At 43.2% G+C, this 16,771-nt stretch overlaps 1 pseudogene; it reads right to left on the bottom strand.

The window, feature by feature from the left end:
- LOC146340112 (sucrase-isomaltase, intestinal-like) overlaps positions 1-16,771 on the bottom strand; it is a 60,824-nt pseudogene that overhangs the window by 25,777 nt on the left and 18,276 nt on the right.

Here is a 16,771-nt window from a genome sequence, read left to right on the forward strand (position 1 = left end):
TTGGAGACCCTTAAACAGCTTAATGAACCCTGAATTGTAATGCAACTGGCTTAAAAATGCCTATAAATATTGTATTTCCCTTGTAATCTGCTATTGTTATGCCAGTGGACAACATCATTTGTTCTTTGTCATTATCATTACAATCAACAACATAAATGTCTAATAAGATACTTCAGATGAAAAACACATGACAAGAAGGAAAAAGAATTGGTAACTTACTCATGCATTAACCCTCAGGCCACTGTATTTCAGTGTTTAACAAGTTTTCATAAGGCCCTGCTGTGATTAGATACCCAATTATCTTTGTATATTCCTTTACATTTATGAGCCAAAAATACTTATTTGGAGTATTAAAAGTAATTGTTTCAGAAGGATAGTGGCTTGGCTAATAAACTGTTATGGTTTAAATCTTTCTAAGATTTAAGATGATTAATCATAATGATTAACTAAATGATCAAAGTGTTCATATTTTTTAAATGGTAATGGCCAAGTCTACAACCATATTTGCACTAATCAATCCTCCATTTCTTCTAAAACAGACTCAGACATGGTAGGAGGGACAGGGAATATTATAAGATTGTGCCAGGCCCAGAAAAGTCATGCTTTGGCACTTCCAGTGATGAACTGAGTATCTTCCATATCTGTTTGATATCAGTTATCAGATATCAGATGAACTGAGTATCTTCCATATCTGTTTCCATATCTGTTTTTTCCATATCTGCAGCATTTCTAAACACTACCTGTCCTGCTTACTGTCTGACCAAGGCTGGATCTACACTTACCGCCTTTCTTTGCTTCCAATGAGGTTTCACCGCCAGCCTTTCACACTACACAGTAGCCGCCTCGAATTGGAACTGGAATTTCCCACTTCCGTGCTCCCGCTTTAAATACTCTAATACCCTGGTATTTCCCCTTAATATGCTCTGATTTTCCACCTTCACTACTGTATCCAGTCATAGTCCCCTCCCCTGCCTGTCCATATACGGCGGTGTTTGTATTTCCTTCCTGTCCAATCACAGCTCTCGACAGCCCCATGACTTATTCTGGCTACTGATCACATAGCTTCCTCAGCAGCCCCCATTTCCTCAGCCACAAGCAAAGGGCTGGATGTGCGTGCACTTGTCTGATCTCAGAAGCTAAGCGGGGTCGGCCCCGGTCCATAGTTGGATGGGCAACTGCCTGGGAATCAGGCTTCCTGCATTGAGCAGGGGGTTGTTCTTTCCCTTCAAATGAGACTAAGTTTTACCCCCTCCTATCCCCTGCTCTGGATTTTTTTTTTCAATGTTTTTTTTCTAATTCAGGCGTGATCTTTGAAGCAGCTTCACAACTTCGAATCTTCGAAGATCATGCCTGAATTAGAACAAAAAACATCATGGAGAAGCCCCGATTAATTAAAAAAAAACACACATCCGGAGCGGGGGATAGGAGGGGGTAAAACTTAGTCTCATTTGAAGGGATAGAACAACCCCCTGCTCAATGCAGGAAGCTTGGTTCCCAGGTGGTCGCCCATCCAACTACTGACCGGGGCCGACTGTCAGGGTGGAAACTGAGCCCAGAGAGCCCCAGAGCAGTTCTGATTCTGAGGAGGAACAGCCATCCGTGGGAGTGAAGCCAGTTCATCCCTCACAGGCTCAGCACCTGGCAGAGATTCCTCCTGCCAGCATTCCAGAGATAGATAGTGACCCGGGTAGTGAGGGAGTGCGAGAGGGGGGCTTCTTAGATGCTCGACACAGACACAAAGAGCGACGAGCGATGGAGGGCGCCGAAAGGAGGCATAGCACCTGTTTGGCGCGCAAGCAACGGCCGCCTCCCATGGACCCAAGGGAAAGAGGGAGGATCTCTCCCTAGCCCATAACTTCTGGGTCTTCAAGTGACTCTCTTTCAAACGGGGATCAACTGCCTGCCTGAAGTGTAGTCCACGCTGCTGTTTCTTTGCTTTAGCCGCTGGAGATTAGCATCTGAAAGAGTCATTAAGCTGTAATGGGATTAAAGCTTTGAAAAGAATTCCCTTTCATCTGTGTCTTGAGTTGGCTATTGGAAACTACTGGGAGAGACCACCAAGGCGTTCCTGACACCGACCCTGCTTAGCTTCCAAGATCAGACAAGCATGCGCAGGAAAACAGCACAGCGCTCGAGTGTGAACCGGGCTCGCGCATTCGATGAAGCACTGCAACGGGGAAAAGGGGTGAGTGTGAACAATCACGTTTTAATGCGAGAGCGTTTAACCCGACGGGACACCGAATTCATTGTGATGGCGGGCACAATGTAGATCGGCCCCAAGGGCACTATGGTTTCTGGACAATGGACAGGATGCACCACGCTGTGTCCAATGTAAGCACAGTTCAAAGGTGGGTATTAAGGTAAAAGCCACAATGTCAGCACCAACCTGTAAAGCGAGACCTAAAATCAGTGATTGCTAGCATGAGCAACCACTGCAAACTATTCACTTGGAAATATTGCCTGCTGCAACTATATATATACAGCCAAGACAGAGGGGGTATGTGAACTGATTTCTAGATATTGAGCAGCTCCAGCCCTTCAGATAGAGTGATAATGCATATGAAATAAACAACAGTGTCTTTATACTGAATTTAATGAGCTGAATTTCGTAAAACTGATTGCTACTTCAGTTGAAATATCTCTTACAGATGCAGACTGCGTTCATTCATTTCAATGGAGGCATTGGATTTGAATGTGAATCCCTTCATGGATGCAAATCTGGTCCCCCCACTTTGGAAATGAATGGGCTGGCAAGAGATGTGGTATGCACATTCAATGCACACTGTTCTTCTTCCTGTTGTTGTTGTTGTTGTTGGAAAATATGCCACTAAAATGCAGGTAGGATGATTTAGAATTTATGACTCGAGAGTGCTAGAAGCAACTAACTGTTTTGTCAGAGGCATTCTTCGGTCTTGCCTTGTACAAAGCATTGAGACTGCAATTTCTGGCTGGGGATGATGGGAGTTGTAGCCTAACACATTTCCAGGTTCAGGAAGGCTGGTATAACACGTACTGTGAGAAGACCCTCACTGCAGATCTTAAAACATGACATGATTAACTTATTTTTTTAAAAAAGGGCAATCTGCATATGGAAAGTCAGAACTGCTAGTCTGTTCTGTTTCACATATGGATTCATTTGTCAGATAGACAGCAAAGCTCTCTCTCTCCCCTGCCCCCTTCATCTCCATTCTAATTCCTCTTGTTTCCTGAACTGATCTAGAGAGTACCTGAAATTTTTAAACAGTCTGCCCAAAGTAGTGCCAGTGTCAGGTAGAAAATCTATCACTTCCCATAAGGTTAAACAACTTTGTCTCTGGGCAAAAAATGTAATTATATAACTCAGTCCTCATTAGCATAAGAATGGATTCCTTTAAATTAGCATAAGTTTTCCTGACTGACTTTTCACAAGCCCATCCTCTTACACAGCCTTCCTCAACCAGGTGCCCTCCAGGTGTTTGGGCTTCAAATTCCATCAGCCTCAGCCAGGATGGTCAACGGTCTCTTTCAAAGCTGGGAGTTGTGGTCCAAAACATGTAGAGTACACCAGGTTGGGGAAGGCTGCTCTTGTCCTTTTGACTGGCCCATATCACAAGAGATGTAGACAGTCACTTCATGTTTGCGTTACTAACCTGTGATCACTGTTCAGATCTTGTGGAGGCTGCTTCCTCGCCTCTCTCCCAAGCTTCAGAAGCCAGTTTTGGAAACAAACATTTAACTCTTAGAATTTTGTAACTACAAGTATATGCCTTGTGACTTTATTCCATCCTAGGACAAAGAAAATTCGATTTTAAGCCAGATTTTGAAAAGCCTTTTTTCTTTTATGTTTCAATGCTTACTGATCCTGATTTTCTAATGAATAAATCTATTTTTATAGATTTATTTTTATCTACTGAGTTTGATCCAGAGAAGTGTGAGCATAACACTCATGAAAGAGAACTTTCCTGTTCTCCTTCCCGCTGTAGTCACTGCTTCCCAAAAGGGGTTGGGGCTGCATTGAGAAGGGAAAATGGTGGAATTTGGGTGGGGGCCCATGCCCAATTTCAGATTTCCCTTTCCAATGTAGCCCTCTGTGCTCCATCCCAGAGGGTCCTCCCAGCTCTCAGAAGTGGCTCTTAGAAGGGTACAGTGGATGGGGGAACGTTCCCTTACACGTGCATCTTTGTACTCATGCTTCTCTGGATCTATCCCATTTTATAATGTGCCTATGCATTTAAACCCTTGATGCCTATCCATGTTTATATGTGCTGCCTAGAGGGCCAAAGGAAAGCCTGTTTGGGATGGTAGCAAGCAATACCACGTAGATTTAATGATTTTAATTGGAATTGTCTGAGGGTGCAAGTCATCGGAGGATAGAAAAATCCCTGATTTTACAGACCTCTTCTTCACTGGCCTGAAGGAGATTTCATTGCCATGGTTAAAATGATCTTAGGCCATGTTGGAGCTGCACCTTGACAGCTTACCATGCAAAAAGGCACCCACGTGCTTTGACTTTTTGCCTGCAATCATGCACACAGTGCAGTATCTAAACGGATGACATCTTCTTATGTTCCTGTGTAAGGGAAGGTCTTGTCAAATAAGGTTCCTTTCCCCACACCTTTTTTTTTGTTTGTAGTCAAACTTTTGTGGCCATTTTGAAATGACATAACATGTGTGTACAAATGGTTGTGTTCAAAATCACTTACTTGTAGAATTCCAAAGAGATTGAACTCCGAAATTCCAACTATTGACAAGTGCATATCTTCCAGAGGGCATGGTTATGCCCTAGCCAGTGTGCTGTATATTTACCATTCCCAACAAATGTAGAGCGACTCAGCACAAATGGCCTCTTTCCAGTGGCTACCTAGACAGCTGTACATGTAGAAAATGCATCCACATCAACAAAGCCCAGTGAAATAGTTTTCACAGAAGAGTTTAGGTTCTTTAGCTTGGAAGTCAAAAATAAAACCCGGACACAGGCTAAACTTCAAATAAAACTTTGAAATATCTGCAGTTATTTCTAATGTTATCCTTCTTTGACTTTGGATTTCCTGTCTTGGCACAACGTAGTGATTTTTCAATAAAGATTTCTTTACCAGACAAATGCTTCCTTTCTCTTTTGAACTTCAAAGAATATATGGTTTCTAGCATTTGCAGAAAGATCAAATAATTTAGATACTACTGCCTGCTGGTGCAAAGCAGGTGAGCATCCAAGATCAACACGAAAGGAGAGAATGGTCTCAGGATGCTATAAACAATTTTACTGATGAAAAGCCCAATGCGTTTTGGCCTCTTGCTAGTTTGTTAGGCCTTCTTCAAAGGGTTGTAACAATGTCTGCAGAGATTTTACAACAGATTGTCTTGTGGTTGCAGCCATTGTTAGAACCCTTTGAAGAAGACCTAACAAAATAGCAAGAGGCTGAAACGCATCAGGCTTTTCATCAATAAAATTGTTTATAGCATCCTGAGACCATTCTCTCCTTTTGTGTTATTACTACTGCCTGCTGAACAACAACAATAAAAAAAATTACTGGATGGAGGGGCCAGCTTTCTAGAAATTGAAATGTGTTTTCACATATACTGCATTAATAGCTAACAAAAGGAACTTTGGAATTTAGAAGGTTGCAGACACCGATCTTATATTGAATTTTTAGAAGGATTTGGCAGCTGGTTGCTTTAAGTGGTTTTAAATAGACAGCTCTATAGCATCACTCATTTGTTTTCATGATTAGATTCATTCTACTTCAATGCAGTCTATTCAGGAGCTCTTGCACTGGCATAACATAACTAGAACTGTTTTTAAAAAAATATGGCAGCATAGCTTTAATTCAGGAGACTATGTTATAACTACATTATACATGAACGTCTTATGAATGGATTAAGTTGCAAAGCCTGATACTGTCACTAGCACCAGAAATGTTCCCTACTTGTCATCTCTTTCTTTCCCTCGTTCCCAGCTACATAAACTTCAGCCAGCCCCATGCACTCACAATGATATTTGCACCAGCTTGCTGTGTTTCTCAGGTATTAATTTTCTCCTTTCATTCCCACAAGATGACAACTGCCTCTGATCCTGACTGGATCATGCTCCCACTTGGCAGCCAAGTCATTCAACCAAGTGTGTATTGAATGGATCCAGGCGGAGTTTGGCACATTCTGAAATCATCACAGGAATGCTCAGCAAACATTCCACGTGCAGCTCAGCCCACAGCTACCACCATGCCAGCGAAGAACTGCCAGCACTGGGTTTAATTAACAGTAAACATGCAAATCATTGATTAAAGCTGAGTGCATGTTTTTCTAGAACTTTATATTTAGAGGGTGACATGTATTCCTATCCATCCCTGCCCACCCTTTATCACTGCTATGAATTTACCTTCTCATTGGCTCATTGATACTGGAAGCAGAATCCTCCTGAGTATATGTGGGTAAACATAAGAAGAGCCCTGCTGGATCAGGCTAAAGGTTCATCCAGACCAGCCTTCCCCACCTTTGTGCCCTCTAGCCGTTTTGAACGACAACTCCCAGCATTCTTGACCATTGGCTATGCTGGCTGGGGTTGATGGGAGCTGAACTCCAGAACATCTGGAGGGCATCAAGTTGGGCAAGGCTGATCTAGTCCAACCTCAGGTTTCCCACAGGAGTCAACTAGAAGCAGGACATGAAGGCAGTAGCTCTCTCCGTTTGTTGCTCCCCAGCAATTTGTCCTCAGAGACCTACTGCCTCTGAACCTGGAGAGTGCGTATAGCCATCATTAGTAGCAACTGATAGACCTATCCTATTCCATGCATTTGTGTAGACCAGCTATGGCCCTCCAGGTGCTTTTCAACTCTTAACTCCAACCCCAGCCAGAGGGATGATGGTAGTTGTAGTCTAACAATATCTGGCAGGCCACAACTTCCCTACCCCTGATCTACTCTAACGCCTTTAAAGGCATCTAAGCTAACATTCTGTGGTGCTCCCAAAAATTGTAACATGGAAAGGATTTAGAGCTTTTCACATAATAAATCTAGCATTATAAATCACATACACGAGCATTTTACACTTCTCAAAACAGTGCCTTATTGCCTAGTGCCAGGTACTCATCAGTAATTAGTAATAATAAATCAGCACCCAGAGGAAAACAAAGGCACTGTGCTGTTTGGGACTTTGTAATGAGGTGTTATTCGCCTTGCAACTCCACAATGGATCCTGGGTGGCTTGTGAGAGTTGAATGCATTAAATCAGTGCAACTGGGGAAGGTAACCAGATGCAATAGAGAGCAAGGCTTCTGTGCCTTTAATAGTTTATAGAAAAAGGAAATTTTCATTCCATGTACAAAACCCAACCAGACTGGCAGTTGAATCTCCCTTTCAACACAGGGCAGCATCCTCCACTGCACCTGAGAGCAGCACTCTTGCTCAGGAGTGCACGCAGCTCTGCCCGCCAACATTTTGCTGATAATCAGAAGAACCCCTTCCCAATATTGACAAAGCCGGAAAGCCCTATATTCTGAGGTAGCTCAACAGTGCCCCCTAGAACATCTTCTAAGTTGGCACCCTGCTGAGAAAACTGAATAGACCAAATTTCACCTTTGTGTTCCCCAATACCTATCCAAAACATAAGCTCTTTTGAACAAAGGTTTGTCCAATTCAAAATGACCAGCTCTTTTATCATTCAAATGTAGTGTAATTATGAAGAAGGGTCTAGCCACTAAGCAATTTCTGATTTGCTTGCTAGACCACTGATATGGGAAACTGAGGGTGTTCCATTATTGGATGAAACAACAGTCTGCTACTGTTTAAAAAAACAGCTTTTACTGAACTCAGATTCCCATAAATGAGAGCTCTCTTACTTCCAGTCATCTCCCTTACAACATCTAATCAGGAGATGAAGATGAAATCTCCATATACTCTAAAACCCAAGATCCTACTCAAGCAGGTAACATGTAATCAGCTAAGATAGACAGACCTTATTGATTTTATTTGGAATTCTGTGTATGTGATTGTTGCCTCCCCTTGTTCTTCCTTTTTCTCCTCTCCACCCCTCAATAAACTCCCTTTTATAACTGAACATTTGGCTGTGTGGGCTCTTTGGAGGAAAGGCAAGATATAAATGTAACATATAAATAACAAGGAAGTTTCTCAATAAAACCTTCCTCATGAGCAAGACTTCACAGTTACAGAGCCACTGCTTGTGCACATAGGATTTTCACAAGGTTTTTGTAGAGTACTGTGTTTCTGGGCTTTGGGCAAGAAAGTCCAGAGTGGCTTTCTTTTCATTTTTCCCTAGAACTGAGCTGGAAGGAGAGGTCCTTGGCAGAAGGACTTAGAACTACCCAAGCAGTCATAGAGGCTAGGATATGTCAGGAAGATCATCCTGACTGGTGGCAGCCTATCAGTAATTCCTTTTGGGGAGAGACCATTGTAAAGAAGGGGTCTAGCCAGTAGGGGAAGTCACTCCCCTACCAAATCCATACTACTGATCTACTGCAAATCACCCAGAGATATGCCAGTAGATACCAATCTACTGGTATATATTATACATGTGTATGTATGTATACATGTGTGCATGCATGCACACACGTACACATTCTTATAGCAAATCTGTTTAAAGAATTTGACTTCCTATGTGGAGCATGCATTGCCAAGTTCTATCACACAGCTGGCTTCCACTTTTAGATACATTTTAACACACCTATGCTTTGAGAATCTTCCAGGCTTCTCTTTGTTTAGTGAAACAAAGCATTCACAGCATATGAGTATAACTGTTCTGTCCCTGAAGGGGAAGAGAATCAGAGAGACTCTTCCGTATAGCATATTTTGTGTGGAGCTGGAATGATATACACATGAGAGAAGGTCAAAATTGACCATTATTTGCCAGCCTAGTTCTGTACAACAGGCACAGCAGGCATGATAGTTCTCCGTTTAAACCAGACTCCCTCCTGGGAAGTAAAATGTTTGGTTAAAGCCCCAAAGGAGCAACTCAAAAGTGGAGCTAGACTGATCCCTGGGTAGCTTCTGATGTTATGATTCCTTTAGTTAGCCATTATAAGCCAAGTGGTAGGGGAAGTCCTCATTTGGTTTTGGATGCTTTTTGTTAAAATGAATTCTAGTTAATTTCCATTCTATATAACAGCATATTTGTTATGAGACTACTCACCTATACCATCCTTTAAATCACCCTGGGGTATCTGCATGTTCAGTAATAAGAAGTGAGGAGTCACACCATAAAGCACCTCAGGATTCATTCTTTTGATCATGCATCTTAAAGATACTTTACCCAGCTTCAATTTCTATTGAAAACAACATGCCTCATTTTTATCCCCCCCCCCTCCTGCTTTTCAGACTGTAAGGGCACAATCCTATGCATGTTTAGACAGAGAAAAGACCTACAACTCCTAGCATGCCCCATGCTTGGAGTTGAAGGCCTTTTCTCTGTCTAAACATGCATAGGATTGCGCCCTAAATGTCTCTTTTTAGCCATTCTAGCTTCAGAGCAACAGGTGCCTTTAGTCTGAAGCAGCACTGAGCAAGGTGTGGTCACTTGGATGATGGCTAGCCAGCAGCAGCCTGGCTTGAAATCCCACCTCTGGACTCACTATATGAACTTGGCTGGGAAAGTCTGTCTGCCACTTAGCACAAAGGAATATGATGCCAATATTAAAAACAGATGCTGCTGGACAAAAGCAGTTCAATATAAAATGGCAACGGAGACCAATATCTGGAGCTTTTTAAAACCACAGCACTACTCCAGAGTGCACATACAATATTACTTTTGCATGACTTTTATCACCTTTTAATTTCCCCAGGCTTTTTAACTTCTGCAGCATCTCCTGGAAATACACTGACTTTTAACAGAGAATTTGTTGATTTTTCTTTCTTTAAACTGTTGCTCGGTGGTTTCCAGACTGTGTTCCAGCTGAGTAACTGTGGGGTTCCTTGGAAACTTATTAGCAGCTCCTCAATAGGAAGATCTGTAACTGCGGATAAGATTCCGGGAAAGATGGCTTGCTCACCATTACTGATCTTCCCTCGCAATAGCTTCAGGAGTGCATTGGTTGTGCTCCTCATCTGCTAATCAGCTGGTCAACGGTAATGGGGAGCAACAAGTGTGTTATGTTTGTATGCGTTTGCATGTGTGTGTAAGACGGGAAGGCTATCTCTCTCGCTCTTGCACTCTCTCTGTATGATAGTGATTGGTGGGAGTTGTGAGTGTGTTCAAAAGAGAGAGGGGGGAAGGCTAGGCCCTGCCCATGGACAGCTCCAGCCATACCCACCACTGGCATGTGGCCCCCAGCATGTGACCCTCTCTGGCAAAAAGGTTGCCCACCTTTGCTTTAACTGGATCAGAAGGCCTGAAAAGTGCTTAATTTTTGGCTGGTTTATGCCCTACCTGTAAAAGTATTCAAGTGATAGAAGGCTAATTTAACCTTAAAATTAATAATCACACCTTAAGGAAAAATTAAATTTATGTTTATTTATCTGAGTCAATTTGATTTTTAAAAATCTATATCTTTATATAAAATTTGAATTCTGAATTTCTTGGCCAGATCTTGTATTTATGTAAAATAATGTTTCCGTTTCCAGTTTAGTCGTGAAGCAATATTAGCAACCCCCAAACTAGGCATGTAGCTAGCTTCTTGTTTAAAGTTCTGGAGTTCACTGGTGTCATTCCCACTGCTCACATAGCACACCGAACAAGAACAGTGATGAATGCTAAGTGAATGGTGACTCCCAAGTACAAGCCATTCCCAGTTTTCAAGTGGTATCAGTAATCCTTGCCACTGCAACAAACCTAAAACTGCACGACAGCTCACCAAAACTCTCCCCACGACCTGAGTTCGATCCCAGTGGAAGCTGGGTCCTGGGTAGCCGGCTCAGCGTTGACTCAGCCCTCCATCCTTCCAAGGTGGGTAAAAGAGTACCCAGTTTGCTGGGGGAAAGGTAGTCACGACTGGGGAAGGCAATGGCAAACGACCCCGCTATAGTCTGCCATGAAAACGCCAGCGAAAGCGGCGTCCCTCTAGGAGTCAGTAATGACTCGGTGCTTGCACAGGAGGAACCTTTCCTTTCCTTCAGAGTACTTACCGGAAAATCGCTGCTGCTTCTGACCATCCCAACAGAGAATGTGTATAGTAATGCCTTCCCATATACATTTTAGAACCTGGACATAATATGCTATGCAACAGAGAAGAATCAGAAATTTCTGGGAAAGGAATATAAAATATTAAGAATTATTCTCAAATAACAAGTATATTCACATTTATATACTGTATAGAAAGCATGTAAATTATATCCATAAGAAACAAACTTCAAAGTTTATTGGGCTATTTGAGACAGGGGGCTACTATTTGAGGCAGGGGGCGACATTCATTCCCTGGTTGCTCCTGCTGCCTATCTGCGGAGAAATAAGGTCAGCAGGATGTAGTAGTTACTAATTAGTAACTAATACATGCTGATTAGTAGGAATATTCTTAGAAATCAAGATTCATACTTTAGAACACTGGTTCTTAACCGAGGGCATGCATCCCCAACTGTGGTGATCTACAACTCTTGTGGTGTTTTTTTACAGAACTTTTGGAGTGCAAATGGGAGTTTTTGGGATTTTAGACATCCCCATCACCCTTCTTGAAATGGCTTATAACAGCCAGTGGAGAAGAAATGCTGTATATTGCTAACCCTGCCCCGAGGATAAGTTCCCAGATTTCTGCCCCGGGCGTTTAAACTAGCAGAATCAAACAACAATGACCCCTCCCTGCTTGGGGCAAAAACAAAACAAAACATACTCCTCCATCCATTTACAGTGAGACTGTACATATATCAGAATAAAGTTGCCTTTTCTGGAATGCTGTTTTATGTCCTACGTTTTTTAATTGTGGCGGTTGTGGGGAGGGGGGCATTTGATGATAATGTTGCATATTTGGAGGGCAGTAATGGATTAATGGTTATGTATTACTGCATGGGGGAAATGGTTTGGTTTTTAGATCCACCCAAGCTCTGCTTTGGGTCCCTGACAGCCCCTGCATAACTATAAAGGATGGGTCAATTTAACTCTGTTGGTGTCATGCACAAGAGTCACAGTACACCTTGCTCAGTAAAGCCATATAGTGGTGTAACACTTGCTTTGCATATAGAAGGACCCAATTTCAGTCCCTGGCATCTCCAGTTAAATACTCTCAGGTTACATGACTAGGAAAAACCTGCTTCAGAGTCTGGAGAGCCCTTGCTAGTCAGAGGAGAGCAGATAGGGCTCAATGGACAGTGTCCCACCACAAACCAGCATTTTAGAGCCTTCTGCAGAAAAATGGTAGGCCCATTTTTGTCTGCCCCAGTGCAAATGCACCTGCCTGTTTTAGATTTCATGTACACTTATGTGTTACATGCACCTATCCAACCAATCCATGCAACCTGCATGGCAAAATGCATTGCTGGGACTACGTTATTTCTGCACTATGCATACCTCATTCAAGAGATATAGTCTGTACTGCTGAAACTATCCTTTCCATTTCCCCATATATTTGGCACTGGGCATGTGGGAGACAGTATCATAAGCATAGCTGGAGGTAAAACCCTCTGCACTTTTGGAAGGAAACCAAATGTGTGGGGAGCATGCATCTCATTTAAAAGCAGAATCATGCTCCAGGAAGGTTTGTGAGAGCACAGTTCTGCTTCAAAGGAGAGAACTGGTTCACATCTAATGAGAAGCCACCATGGGTGAATTTTCCTGCGGGGCTTCTCATCACAATGGCAGTGGCCATTTTGAATATTCGGGGCATGGTCTGGGCATGGGCATAGCTTGTTGCTATATGCAAACCTGGCGAAGGTGGGTTTTGGGGGTGGGTGACAAGCCACCCAGAACCCATGGGCTGTTTTAGGGTTGAGGGTTGCTTGCCAAAAAACCCAACAACCCACCCTTGCCAGGTTCATACATAACAAGAAGCTACAGCATGCCCCTGTCATACCCCAAATATTCAAAATGGCAGCCGCTGCCAGAATGAGAAGCCCTGCAGGGAAATTCACCCATAGTGGCCTTCTTGTTACGTGTAAACTGGGCCAACGTCTTGTTTTCTTGCAAAATCACTGCTCTTTGCCACTGCTGTCACAGGGAATTCAGCTGCAGGGGCAGACCTCCCCAAAACAGCCATGGGGACTCACATGTGGCCTGCGTATTGTCCACCCCTGCTCTAACATGTAGCGATCCCCTAATTCCTGCCATCACTGGTGTGGCATCAGTAATCATCTTCTGGCCAGCTCATTGGCAAAGATTAAAGCAGCAGGACAACCATTCTTCTAAAATTTACTTGTTCCAAACCAATTTACTTAAGACAAAAAGTGGTATTAATAACCATAGACAAGTTAGCTTCTTCAAGAAAACTTTATTTCTCCAGCGCCATCTGCTCAGTGAGAGTCACCAATGCAAAATCTAAACAGAGGAAAGTTAATGTTAACTTCACAGGGATCACCATGTAAAATTCAGAAGGAAAATGGGTGACCGGGTACCTGGTCTTTCTAAAAAAATTATTTTAAATTGGAATCAGAGCTGAAGTTCCAGAAATACATAATCCCAGAAAAGAAACAGAGAAAAATACATGGATATGTGGCTCAACAACACTACAAGCGAGAAGGATCTTGGAATTGTTGTAGATCACAAGCTGAAAATGAGCTAACAATGTGATGTGGCTGCAAAAAAGGCCAATGCTATTTTGGGCTGCATTCATAGAAGCATAGCTTCCAAATCCTGGGAAATACTAGTTCCCCTCTACTCAGCACTGGTTAGGCCTCATCTGGAGTACTGTGTCCAGTTCTGGGCACCACATTTTAAGAAGGATGCAGACAAACTGGAGAGGCTCCAGAGGAGGGCAACAAAGATGATCAGGGGACTGGAAACAAAGCCCTATGAAGAGACTGAAAGAACTGGGCATGTTTAGCCTTGAGAAGACTGAGGGGAGATATGATAGCACTCTTCAAGTCCTTGAAAGGTTGTCACAGAGAGGAAGGCCAGGATCTCTTCTCGATCATCCCGGAGTGCAGGACACAGAATCATGGGCTCAAGTTACAAGAAACCAGGTTCTGGCTGAACATCAGGAAAAACGTCCTGACTGTTAGAGCACTACGACAATGGAACCAGTGACCTAGGGAGGTGGCGGGCTCTCCCACACTGGAGGTGTTCAAGACGAGGCTGGACAGCCATCTGTCAGGGATGCTCTGACTTGGATTCCTGCACTGAGCAGGGGGTTGGACTCGATGGTCTTGTAGACCCCTTCCAACCCTACTATTCTATGATTCTATGAAAAACAGAATCTATTTTTTTTCCTTTTAAGTGCTTAATTTGGCAAATGCACTTCTGTAACTACTTTTCTTGAGCAAGCACACACTAATTGCACATTACTGTGTATTTGAAATCCAGTACTATGAAATCAGGTTTCCTGCAGCCTATGAATACACACTGAATAGTCTATTCTACTATCTTGCCAGAGCAGGAGTCCTCATTATGGGAAACAAACATAATGGGTGGCAAAGATTCAAAGGCAAATTATTTGCATGTAGAATAACTTCATTCATCCTGCTTCCATATGATTTTGACTGACAATTGACCTGCAGTGTGGAAGAAACGGTTTCTGCATTCACTTACAAAGCAAAGTGATACTTTTAGTGACACTTAATTACTGCCAGAATAAGAGATAGGGAATGCAAAATGAGAAATTACAATGAACGATGTTGTGATTTTAAATACTGTATAATGACCTTCACTTCTGCTTCGATCATCTAGCATATTTCTACAATCATGCCTGAATTTCAGTCTCTGTTTAATGGGCTTCATCAAAAATTGTTTTAGGGACTAACATCTCATACCGTAGCATCCTTTTAGTACTGGTTCCAGTGCTGGCCCTCCCATGATGCAGGGTGACAGCATGCCACGGTGCTCCGAGGTAGTGGATTGGGAAGGGTGATGGATTCCAGGCAAACACCACCAGGAGTGCCAATGCCACCCCCCGCCCCATGCCTCTCCAAGTGAGGCATAAGGTGGGAGAGTGGGTGCTCCAGATGGGCGAGAGGGCGCTCCAAAGCACACCACCCACCCTATGACTAAGTAAGGCATAGACAGGCAACCACTCTGCAGGGCCACATCAGCTGCTCCTTTGTAGCAGCAAGAGAGTACCTGGTACATTTCTCCAGAGAGCCCACCCAGCCCAAAGGGAAGCTCAGAAGATAGCAACAAAGGAGAGGGCCTTCTCAGTGGTGCCCCCCCGATTATGGAACGATCTCTCAGTTGAAGCCTACCTGGCTACCTTTTTGCCTTTCTCTTCTCCCACGCATTTGGCAGCATATGATAAGTTTGATCGATCCCGGATTGTCTTATGGCAATGGTTGTTTGCTTGACATTGCTTGCTGGAAGTCATTTTAGATATATGTTCTCTTGTGTATATTGTCCATTCATGTGTGTGTGTTTTTGTAAATGACTTTTAATGCATGCATAGTGCATTTTAAAAATGTTTTTAATCTTTGTAAACTGCTCAGAGAGCTTTGGCTATTGGGTGGTATAGAGATGATGATAATATGCCTCGCACTGAGGAGTCCTTTTTCAGAGCCAGGCATTGGCAGGGAGGTGACACTGGAGATCACTTGTGCTGCTGCAGCATAGGCAGTCTCCAGGGCCTCTTCCCCACCAATGCCTGGCTCTGAAAAAGGATCCTTCAGAGCGATATTGAGGCTTGCATTCTCCCACTATATCACACTTCCATCAGTGGCTCACCGCACTGGCTTGCACTCCCCCACCCCTGGCTGTCGCACCGAGTGGTCTAGGCCCCCCACCCGTCATCGGCACATGGAAGCAGCTCGTGCTCCCCTGCAGTGGCAGGAAGTCTTGCACCAGCCCTGACCAGTTCAAAGAGCAGTTAGAAATTACTTTCATTTTAGACCAGAGAGTCAAATCTCACTGAAGAATTTATGTGCTTCAAATGTATGGATCTAAAGTATTTACATCTATTTTTCAGAGTCAAAACAACTTCCAAATGCTAGTTATAAGGAACAAAATTCTCAGGGGTCCACACTGAGCCTTCCACATATGTTACCTGGAAATCATATATTCTTTTCAAAGGAACTTACTTCTGTGTGAGTGTTTTGGGCTGTGGTTTTAAAAGCACATGAACAAGCCATTACATGAAGTCTACTTAAAGTGTTTGGAGACCACCAGGGGCGTGTGTATTCTCTTCTTCCTGTCTGACTCCAAACCCAGTGGTGGAGTTCTCATTCAATACTAGTTTATATTTTTCCTCCTAACAAGGCTACCTTCCCTTCCTCTTACCACTGTTTCATTTCAGCCAGAGTCATGCGCTTTCAATCCCATTGATTGCTATTAGTAAACAGATGTATAACTCCTGAGGGACCATAGCTCAGTGGTAGAGCACATGCTTTGCATGTTCAATCCTGGCATCTCGAAGTAGAGCTAGGAAGGAATCCTGCATAAAACCCTGGAGAGCTGCTGCCAGTCTGTGTCGACAATACTGGGCTAGATGGGCCAATGGCCTGACTCAGTAAAAAGCAGCTTCCTAGGTTCCTGTGTTCCTAACTCTCCAACTGAGCCAGAGGGAGCCATACAGAAGGCAGGTCACAGTGGAGCTTGAAAGTGTTTAAAGTGTTTAACTTGGATTGGATCATGCCATATATTATTTAATAGCTAATTTTGTCTAGAATAAGCTGTGGTATCAGCTTTCATAACAGCCATCTAGGAAAGAGGGTCAGCAGTTCTTGTTCTACACCACAGTAAGCAGGTGACTTGCACATTTTAAATGCAGTAAGTGCTTTTCTATAAA

The sequence above is a fragment of the Heloderma suspectum genome, chromosome 7 (genome assembly GCF_057233095.1).
Source record: "Heloderma suspectum isolate Gila_16-S chromosome 7, 16-S_ref, whole genome shotgun sequence".
Classification (NCBI taxonomy): domain Eukaryota; kingdom Metazoa; phylum Chordata; class Lepidosauria; order Squamata; family Helodermatidae; genus Heloderma; species Heloderma suspectum.